General features: G+C 37.9%; 1 long non-coding RNA gene across 2 annotated transcripts; it reads left to right on the top strand.

Moving 5' to 3' along the window:
* Window positions 1-212: 212 nt before the first annotated feature.
* Window positions 213-3,675, top strand: LOC124465484. Of its 2 annotated transcripts, XR_006955818.1 has the most exons (4): window positions 213-268; window positions 1,199-1,267; window positions 2,379-2,572; window positions 2,675-3,675. It is a non-coding gene; the product is annotated as an uncharacterized LOC124465484 (long non-coding RNA). The 2 variants fall into 2 exon arrangements; XR_006955817.1 differs by lacking the exon at window positions 2,379-2,572 and having other exon boundaries at window positions 214-268.
* The last annotated feature ends 5,575 nt before the right edge of the window (window positions 3,676-9,250 follow it).

Raw genomic sequence — 9,250 nt, 5'->3', positions numbered from 1 at the left:
TCGATAAAGAAACAAAATGTTTGTTCGTTGAAAAATGTGCAGTAACTGGACATGCAAACACATTGTAAAAGGGTTGAAGGAAAGTATTAAAGCGATACAGAAAAATCCTGCTCCTCTATCGCGAGGGATCGTTCTAATGCACGATTTTGAGCTTCAGCACTCCACCTTCAGGACCCAAACAAGAAGACTTATTTCATCTCTGAAGACCTGAAGACAACTAGCGTTACTACTGCAGCCCTTTTCATTTTCCTTGTTGCACTATTTGACCGTGAGTAATCATTACATATAACGACAGTAGCCTACAAAACATGTATCTTAGCGTTATTATATGTATGATAATTGGAAGACTATTTGATATAGTTTTAAGGCGTGTTATTAGCTAACAAGATATTAGCTAATTTGAGCTAGGCTAGGTGAGCTAAGGATTTCTTTGTTTACAGTATGTATTGCAGGCTTGCAAGCTATAAAACTTTTAACATTATTGTCATGTTACGCTGTGGGACCGACATTCGAACGATCACATATTGTGACGCTGCTCATTAACGGGTTACGTTCTACAGTACGTTTGTAACTTGTTTGATAAGATAGCTGTAGTGCTAGCCGTAGCCTAGTGCTAATTGGTTTGAGAAACAGCCATTTTAGAAGGTGTCCGGATAATTTAACTCAAACATTGTGACCAAGGATAGTGCTAACAAAATGTTAAATAACTCTCGATTTTGTGGAAAATAGAAAACATTTAAGCGAACGTTTGAAGTCGGTCTGAAAGTGGTTAAGAAGTATCAGCGGAAATTCCAGGAATTATTTCATTGTTTGTTCTCGAAACTATATAGCAAAATTTTAAACAAATATGTAGACACATACCCCTTAATGCTATTAAAAGGTCAAGGGCTCGTACTAATGTAACATTTTATCTATATATACACAAATTTGTTTTTATAGTCTTCAATCTATCTGCTTCTTAATATCTACAGACTTACATTCGAATGTACACAGTTGAAATAGAATACAGGGAAATATTGGATGTGTAAAGTAAAAAGAGGTTGGTGTCTTGAGAATTCAAACCATCTTATCATGTTCTTAAAGGTCTGTATACTAGAACTGTTGAGCATGAAGTTACAATTATTTAAGATTATGAAATAGTTGTTCAGTAGTGTGGAATGTGGCTTTTTATAGTTGTGATTTTTTCTGTATTTTTTAGATGCCACGTTCCAGCAAACGTTCTACAGCGGCCAAGAAGAACTGGTCTCGTTCAGATCATGAATGCAAAGTAAATACTTGTTTTCAGGTCGCCTTTGTTTACTTTGAAATGGTTATTTGTTGAAGTGTGCGGCACACTGCATGTAGACAATTATCAAGCAACATGACCTGTCACCCCGCAATCACTTTCTTTTTCAAACAAGCTCCAAATAGCGATCAACATTTTGACTCCTATATTTATTCCAATATTATACCACAGTTAATAAAATAACTTACTCCTCAAAGTCACGTCAAAGTGAAAGTGTTTTCCCTAGCTCAACAGTGCACTGACGTAAAAAAACAACAATGTCATGTACCTGGAGGCAGAAGGCAACACTGATGTTAAAGTGGTAAAATACATTATTACAGAACTACATGATATTGCGATTACATTTTATTTAACTTAACTAATAATAGGCTTATCGTTTTAATGCAGCCACAAAACGAACAAAACAAGTTGAAAGTGAGATCAGCCAATCAGGGCAAACAAGCTCTTGCCAGAGCAACAATGTCCATTACCTATGCACGTTTGTACAGTATCGTAATTTAATTCACATGACTGCAAGGAAACTACAGATCATCCAAGCACTTTGAAAGGTACATTTTCTTATGTATAATAATCTAATATGTTTCTGTCTTTTCTGATGTTATACTAAAGGTTAACCAATTGTTTTCATCAACGATAAACGTCAACATGTACAAGTTAGCTATACTTTTGAGTAATAGTTTATAGACGTAGCTCTAGGTTAACTTCAATTTAGCACAATAACCTTGAAACAACGTAGATTGCGCTTTTAAAAAGATCATACTTTTATTCTCTCTGGACCCCACTAATATGTTCGTTTACTAAAACAAAGCCGCTACTATATGCATTTTTTCCTCGGTCCCAAACACTGTCACACTTCTGTTTTGCCCTGAACATGTCTTAAGCTGCAGTTTCAATGTTTACTTTTACGGCTAATGGACTCTTCAAACTTGTTATTAATTTATAGTTAATATGGTCTATATACATAGGCAGTGTTTAAAGACAAAGAGCTCAACTTGGGAAAGGCATTTATTATTTTTTCGTACAGTTTAAAGATGTGGTTGCAATGTCAAATCAGTTTCACATTTTAAACAAACTGTGTGTAATCTGTCGATAGATTCAATTTAACATCAACTACGAAGATGCACATCAGAGTAGAAGGGTATATTCCAGGTTTCAGAAGTGAAACAAGGAACGTTTAAGGCATACTTCACTGCTGTACTTCAGGAAGCCACCAAAACACAAAAATGGTCATCTTCAGGACTTCACCCCACAGAAACACAATTGGTTTGTGTGTGATGAAAAAAATAGGTACTTTGATAATGTTAAATGCGATTTCAAAGTATGCTGTTATGTAAGATGTTGGTTTCATTGTACTCACACTTGTTTGTTTCAACCCCTTTTTCTTTGAAGGAACCCAGTCAAAGTTGCAGACATAATGCTGACCCCATCTCGCCAAAATCAAGGACAGAATGCTATTTTCATCAATGAACGATCCCAATTGACATGTGTGCAAAACTTGGCCTTTTGTTACGATGAGTTTCTTCCAAACAACCAGCAGACCAGATCAATAACGACATCATTTCTGATCCAAGAACACATCGAATAGAAAGTCACTTAAAATGATTTACCATGTAAAAAAATCAGAAGTGCTATCCTAATATTATACATATAAATAATGCATCTGTTTCAATGTCCTGTAATAGGAAATCATGCCAAGGAACTTGCCATTTGACTTTTTGTAATACTATAATTTGTAACAGATTTCACATGAAACCTTGCAGTAATCTGAATGCATAAAGGGGTTTTACAGTGTGTTGATTTACTAAAATGTTGTTTAAATGTTTCCTGTGTGTGCAGGTAAATGTACTGGTAAAAGTCTTGGAGCAGAGAGAAAAAGAGAAAATCATGACTAGGACCCACAAAGTGATGGACAAACAGTGTATGCTGTGTCTGACATGACTGCCTCCATCATGGTCACGTGTGGGGAAATGATGTGTTGGTGATAGACAAATGGTACACTTTTAGAGATGTGTCTGTCCGTTTTTTCTATAGCAAAGTCCTGCTGACAACCACACCACAAAGCACTTTCAACATTGCTGAAGATTCAGGAGCAGCAAAACATTGGTTAACCTGCTCAATATGATTTTTCATTGGGTGACATGCCTCAAAAAACACAAAATACAAATTAGGTAACAAATGATACTATAGTTGAAATGTGTTTATACTATTTCTTAAATTGTACCCAATGTTTTCAATTACAAACCTTTGTTTCATGTTAAAATGTAGCTGTAATCCTTAATCATGTTGTGTAATATTGTTTTTCACTCAGTGAGATCATTGAATGATTACTAAAGAATAATTTGTTGAGTTTTTGTTTGTGCCTTGTTATCACAATTACAAATCTCCTTGTTTTTGTTCTTGCCTTTTGTTTTCTTATACATCCATATTCATACATAGTGAATCTCTTTTTAAACATCCTCTGCTTTACTTCAACACACTTTAACTGTTGCCATATAGCTAATTAATGCAATGCCTCCTTTCAATTCTAGAACAAATTATTGTTCTGATAAAATCATACATTGACATAAGTGCACATTAGTGCATTACACATACAGACAATTTTCCACATGATAACTTTCTATTGCAATAATCTAGCTGTAGTGTTTATCTTAAGCTGTCAAGACATATTCATATATTGGAGTCAGACGGCTGAGCAGTGAGGTAGTCAAGCTAGTAATCAGAAGGTTGCCGGATCGATTCACCACTGTGCCAAATGATGTTGTGTCCCTGGGCAAGGCACCTCACCCTACTTGCCTAGGGGGGAATGTCCCTGTACTTACTGTAAGCCACTCTGGATAAGAACGTCTGCTAAATGACTAAATGTAAATATTCTGCTTTGTGAGACAGTACGTAAAAAACAAAACAATCCAGTCAGTGACAAAAGGATTTTGCAATAACTGACTGCAATAAAGGATACAAACACACATTTTAATTGCACTTTCAATTGAAATTCACATTACAGTTATATAGACAATCCCAAAAATACATTCCAGGAAATTGTGGCCTGACCAAGCCCCCACTCATTACTTGGCTTGAAACAAAGACCCTTGTGGATCGTATTGGTGTTGCATTAAATGAGTTAATCCCATTGGTATATGTGCAGCATGGATTATTCTTAACAGTGACAATTTGTACAGGAAATACATTTTTCAATGGTTCGCAATGTTTGGAGGAATCCGCCATTACTGCTTGCAGTTATATTTATTAGGATTCCTCCGTCAGGAGGAAACCTATTGTTATTGTTAGTTTTATTATTATTATTATTCTTGTTCCATGGAAGTCAATGGCAGCCCCTAGAACCCTTCGACAACTTTTTGTGAAATTTGGCACACTCATTAAGGACAGTTGATTCTATACCTACACCAAGTTTCATGTCTCCCATTAGACCACTCCAGCGCCACCAACGGGTCAAAGTTGGACTTGTGTTTACACACGCAACTTTTGAACCGTATGACCGATTTTCAAAAATGAGGCACCATTGGATTCCCTGGATCAAGCCGAGTTCAACGCACCCCATGGAGTCAATTTCCGGTTATATAGATTTTCCGCTATTTCCGGTTTTATCAAAAACCTTTGAAAGCCTACTCCTCCTACAATTTTTGTCATATCTTCTTCAAAGTTACCAGAGATGATCTTCAGACCAAGCCTCACAAAAGTTATCGAAAAGAATTTTGATCCTCACAACCGTTTGTCCGGTACAGCCAATCAAATTCATCAGAAAAGCCGCCAAACAGGATGTGAAGTCATGTCTCAGCAAATCTTTGAGATATCAACACGAAACTTGGTATATCGATGGAAGACACTACAACATGTTACCGTGTGCAAAGGCAACTTCATATCTCCAAAAATGATTGATATAAAGCAAATTGAACTTATCGCTAACGCTAAAATAATGCTTTACACATCAGCCAGTCAAAAACTGATACTCTGATTCAATCACAAGTTCATATGAAGACTCTTGAGAATGTTTATAACACAAATCTGTGAAAAAGTTGACTGTAAGATCAAAGGTCGATTTTTGGTGAATATTTGAAACATGCTTGCTTGGCTAATTTCTAGCCAAATTTCCAATGAATGTCTCCCCTCCTCCTGCCCGCGCGTGCTCCACATCCTCACACACTCAGCCTTAACTTACACACGCGCGGGCTTGGCAAGACGCACACGCAACATTTCAGGAGAGTGTGGGCTGACCAAGCCCCCACTCACTCCTTGGTTTCTAGCAAAGGCCTTGTGGATCTTGTAATCTTGGATCTCTTAACAAAAGCTGATCTTTTTAGTATTGCATTTCCGATTTTGTATGCAATGGTAAAAAGTTATACAAATCCTGAAACATTGATATATATATATATGTATTTATATATATATAAATCTTTATTTCAGACGCCAAGTTCCACATAAAATAACAGACATAGAGCTATAAAAAAGAGAGTAAAACGAAAACATAAAACATAGATAATACAGTGCATAAAAAGTATGAAGACTTTTGTGCCAATGTAGTCTTAAGTTCCAAGTAATCGATAGCAGCTCTTTAGAGGGTTGACCAGAGCCTCTACTATTCAGTTCTCAGACTTGTCCAGTCGACACATGAAACCATACATCAGTTGTCTCAGGAGTGCCTTACAGGTTGGTACGTGCTTAGACAGAAACAACTGACCAGCACTATGCCACCTAGGCACATTAAGTAGCAATCTAAAAGCATCATTGAAACCATACATCAGTTGTCTCAGGATTGCCTTACAGGTTGGTACGTGCTTAGACACAAACAACTGACTAGCACTATGCCACCTTGGCACATTAAGTAGCAATCTAAAAGCACCATTGTAGGCTACTTTCAGTATCTGTATACTCCTTTACCTGTACATAGACCACAAATGAGCAGTGTACAATGGTGTTATGTAGGTTCTAAACAGGGAACATTAAACTGAATCTGAGCACATAGAAAACGTCCTTAATAACATACTGGCCTGAGAATATATTTTACAGCGCTGTTGATACATATCGTTGTCATCTGTCCAATCATCAGAAATGACATGGCAGATATTTTATTTCCTCACAAACACCAAGGGGACTGCCAGATAAATAAAAGGTAGGGAAGGTTAATTTCCTGTCCTGATTACTTCTGACTATCATTATGTGGCTTTTCTTTGCATTATATTTTATATCATGATCTAAGCCATACTGAGAGCACACCCATAGCATCTGTTGCAACAGGCTGAGTGGAACCAGATCATCTGCGTACATCAGATGATTGACAATAGATTCACCAACAAGACAGCCTGTATTTGTCTTATTCAGCTGGCTTGATAAGTCGTCCATATCCATATTAAACAAAAAGGGAAAACAAATTCCTCCTTGTCGAACTCCGTTACCAACATGGAAAGGAGCTGATACAACATTGTCCCATTTAACATGAAAAGTTTGATTGGCATACCAGAACACCAAAATCCTCACAAGAGGTTTAGGGACACCTCTCGCTATTAGCTTCATAAACAGTTTTTCATGACAAATTCGATCGAAAGCTTTGTAAGCATCAATAAAGCATAAAAATACAGATAAATTAAGACTTGTGTACCTGAGACAATCTCCTTCAGAGCATAGATACAGAGATCAGTACCATGTTTTCTTTTAAAACCAAACTGATTTTCTGCAGTCAGAATATACATTTCCAATTTCAATCAAATAATTCTCTCAAACACTTTAGACAAGATACTGGCCAATGCAATGGGTCGATAGTTGTCTTAGATGTTCAGTTTACCAGCCTTATCTTTAACAACAGGCACTAACAGTACTGACATAATAGAGTTCGGTAGAACACCATGAACCATAATTCCAGTGAGACACATGGCTAGAAATGGACTGAGTCTATAACTGGCATTTTTTAGATGCTCTGCAGAAATGCAATCCATACCACAAGCTTTGTTGTTGTCTAGCATGTGGATGGCATCATAAATATCCACTGATCTAACTAACAAGTCTGCAGAGATACCTTTATATTCATTATCAATTCTCACTGTGTTACTTTTAACACAATTAAATAGTTTACTGTAGTGCTCATGCCATAGATCAGCAATCTTCTCTGGACAACTAACCCCTTTGATATCAGAAGGGAGGGGAGTTCTGTTATTATTGATGATCTTGACCTCCTTCCAGAAGTCAGTAAGATTGTTATTCTGCATCTTTCTGGCCAGCGAGTCTGCTCTCATTGTGTTTTCATTTCTCTTAATGAAACGAGTGCATATTTAAATCTAGCATTTGTGAGGTTTTTGTTATCAAGCAGCACTCCCTGTCTGGGTCTGCCTGCCTCTGACCAGACTCTAAAGGCTTCTCTAGCAGCAGCATGTTGCTCAGACACAAACTCATTCCAGACAGGCCGTGCGTTAGGGACCTTACTCTTGTGATTAATAAAAGGTTCACTGGAAGCATAAAGACATTTGACAATATCATCATACATGGCACAGTGCTTTTCAGCATGATGTTTATCCTTGCAGTTCATATCCGTGCACATTAGGGCATCCCTAGAAAATGCAACATCACTATGTAAGCTGTCAGTTAATAGAGAATATCTGTGCATAACCTCTTTGGTCAATTTTGACCAGTCCAGTTTTCTTGGGGGGCCAGCAACAAGGGTACACTCTCAACATTTAGCAGCATAGCAACTGGTATGTGATCAGTGGTGGCCAGCCCATAACACATCTCTATACTTTCCAGTGAGTCATGAGCATCGGCTGTGGTTACAATATGGTCTAGCCAGGAAGTTGTGTGCCACGTTTCACTTATATAGGTAAAACTTGTATCAGGCAATAACGCTTGATATCATTAATTTAGTTTCATTACAGAACTGCTGCAGATGTTGTGCGAAAAAAAACGCTTATCTGACATGTCAGCATTAAAATCACCCATGACATAGACACAACATGAACTATTGTCCTCTATGAAGGACTGAATAAAAGCTAACCTGTTCTGAAATTCATCCTCATGGTCATAGGATTCATATGGTGTGTACACATTTACAATAGTACATTTATTTTCATTGTGATTAAACTCCAACCCAATAGCCCAGTCAACGTTAAGCCACACCACCTTTACCGTTGGGTCATATTTAATGTTCCACAGTATAGCTACACCACCAGCTATCCTCCCACAAACCATTCTCATGCTGAGATTGGTAGTGGACTCTCCAGCACCATGAAAGTTCTTGTGTAGGGAGTTCAATTTGTCCAGATCTTGCTTGGCCATCCAGGTTTCTTGAAGAGAGACAATGTCACTCTCGCCCAGCAATGTGTCCACCACCAAACGTCTTGATCTATCAGCAGCAGTATGTCCTACTCGGAGGCCACGAGCGTTGTAGGATACAACCCGCATTAATGATCTACCACGGACCCATCAGGGCAGCTGGCCGGTGTGTCTGTCTCCCTGGTCTCTACATATAGGCCTACATTCATCCCAGCATCATGACTGAGCTGAAGCTCGGTACCCTGAGAGCGGGGGGTATGCTCTGGTCGAGCTTTTTTGAAAGTATAGACCAAGGGTAATTACCAAACCACAACTGTCCCACCATTACCCATAGGTGGCGCTACATTCCACGCCCTAAAGCACAAAGGCTTTCTGGAATGGATAGGCTAACCAAGCCCCCTCCCTTCACTCCTTGGGTTGAAATAAAGGCCTTTGTGGATCTTGATGGTATTATATTTCAGATTTGGTATCCCATTGGTAATTCTGCAGCATAGATTTTTCTATACAGTTCCAATTTGTCAAGAATATACATTTTTCAATGGTTCGCAATGTTTGGAGGAATCCGCCATTACTGCTTGCAGTTATATTTATTATTATTATTATTCTTGTTCCATGGAAGTCAATGGCAGCCCCTAGAACCCTTCGACAACTTTTTGTGAAATTTGGCACACTCATTAAGGACAGTTGATTCTA

This window comes from Hypomesus transpacificus, unplaced genomic scaffold (genome assembly GCF_021917145.1).
Source record: "Hypomesus transpacificus isolate Combined female unplaced genomic scaffold, fHypTra1 scaffold_513, whole genome shotgun sequence".
In the NCBI taxonomy this organism is placed as follows: domain Eukaryota; kingdom Metazoa; phylum Chordata; class Actinopteri; order Osmeriformes; family Osmeridae; genus Hypomesus; species Hypomesus transpacificus.
Note: the sequence above shows the minus strand (reverse complement) of the source record. Positions and strands in the feature narration are given on the sequence as shown.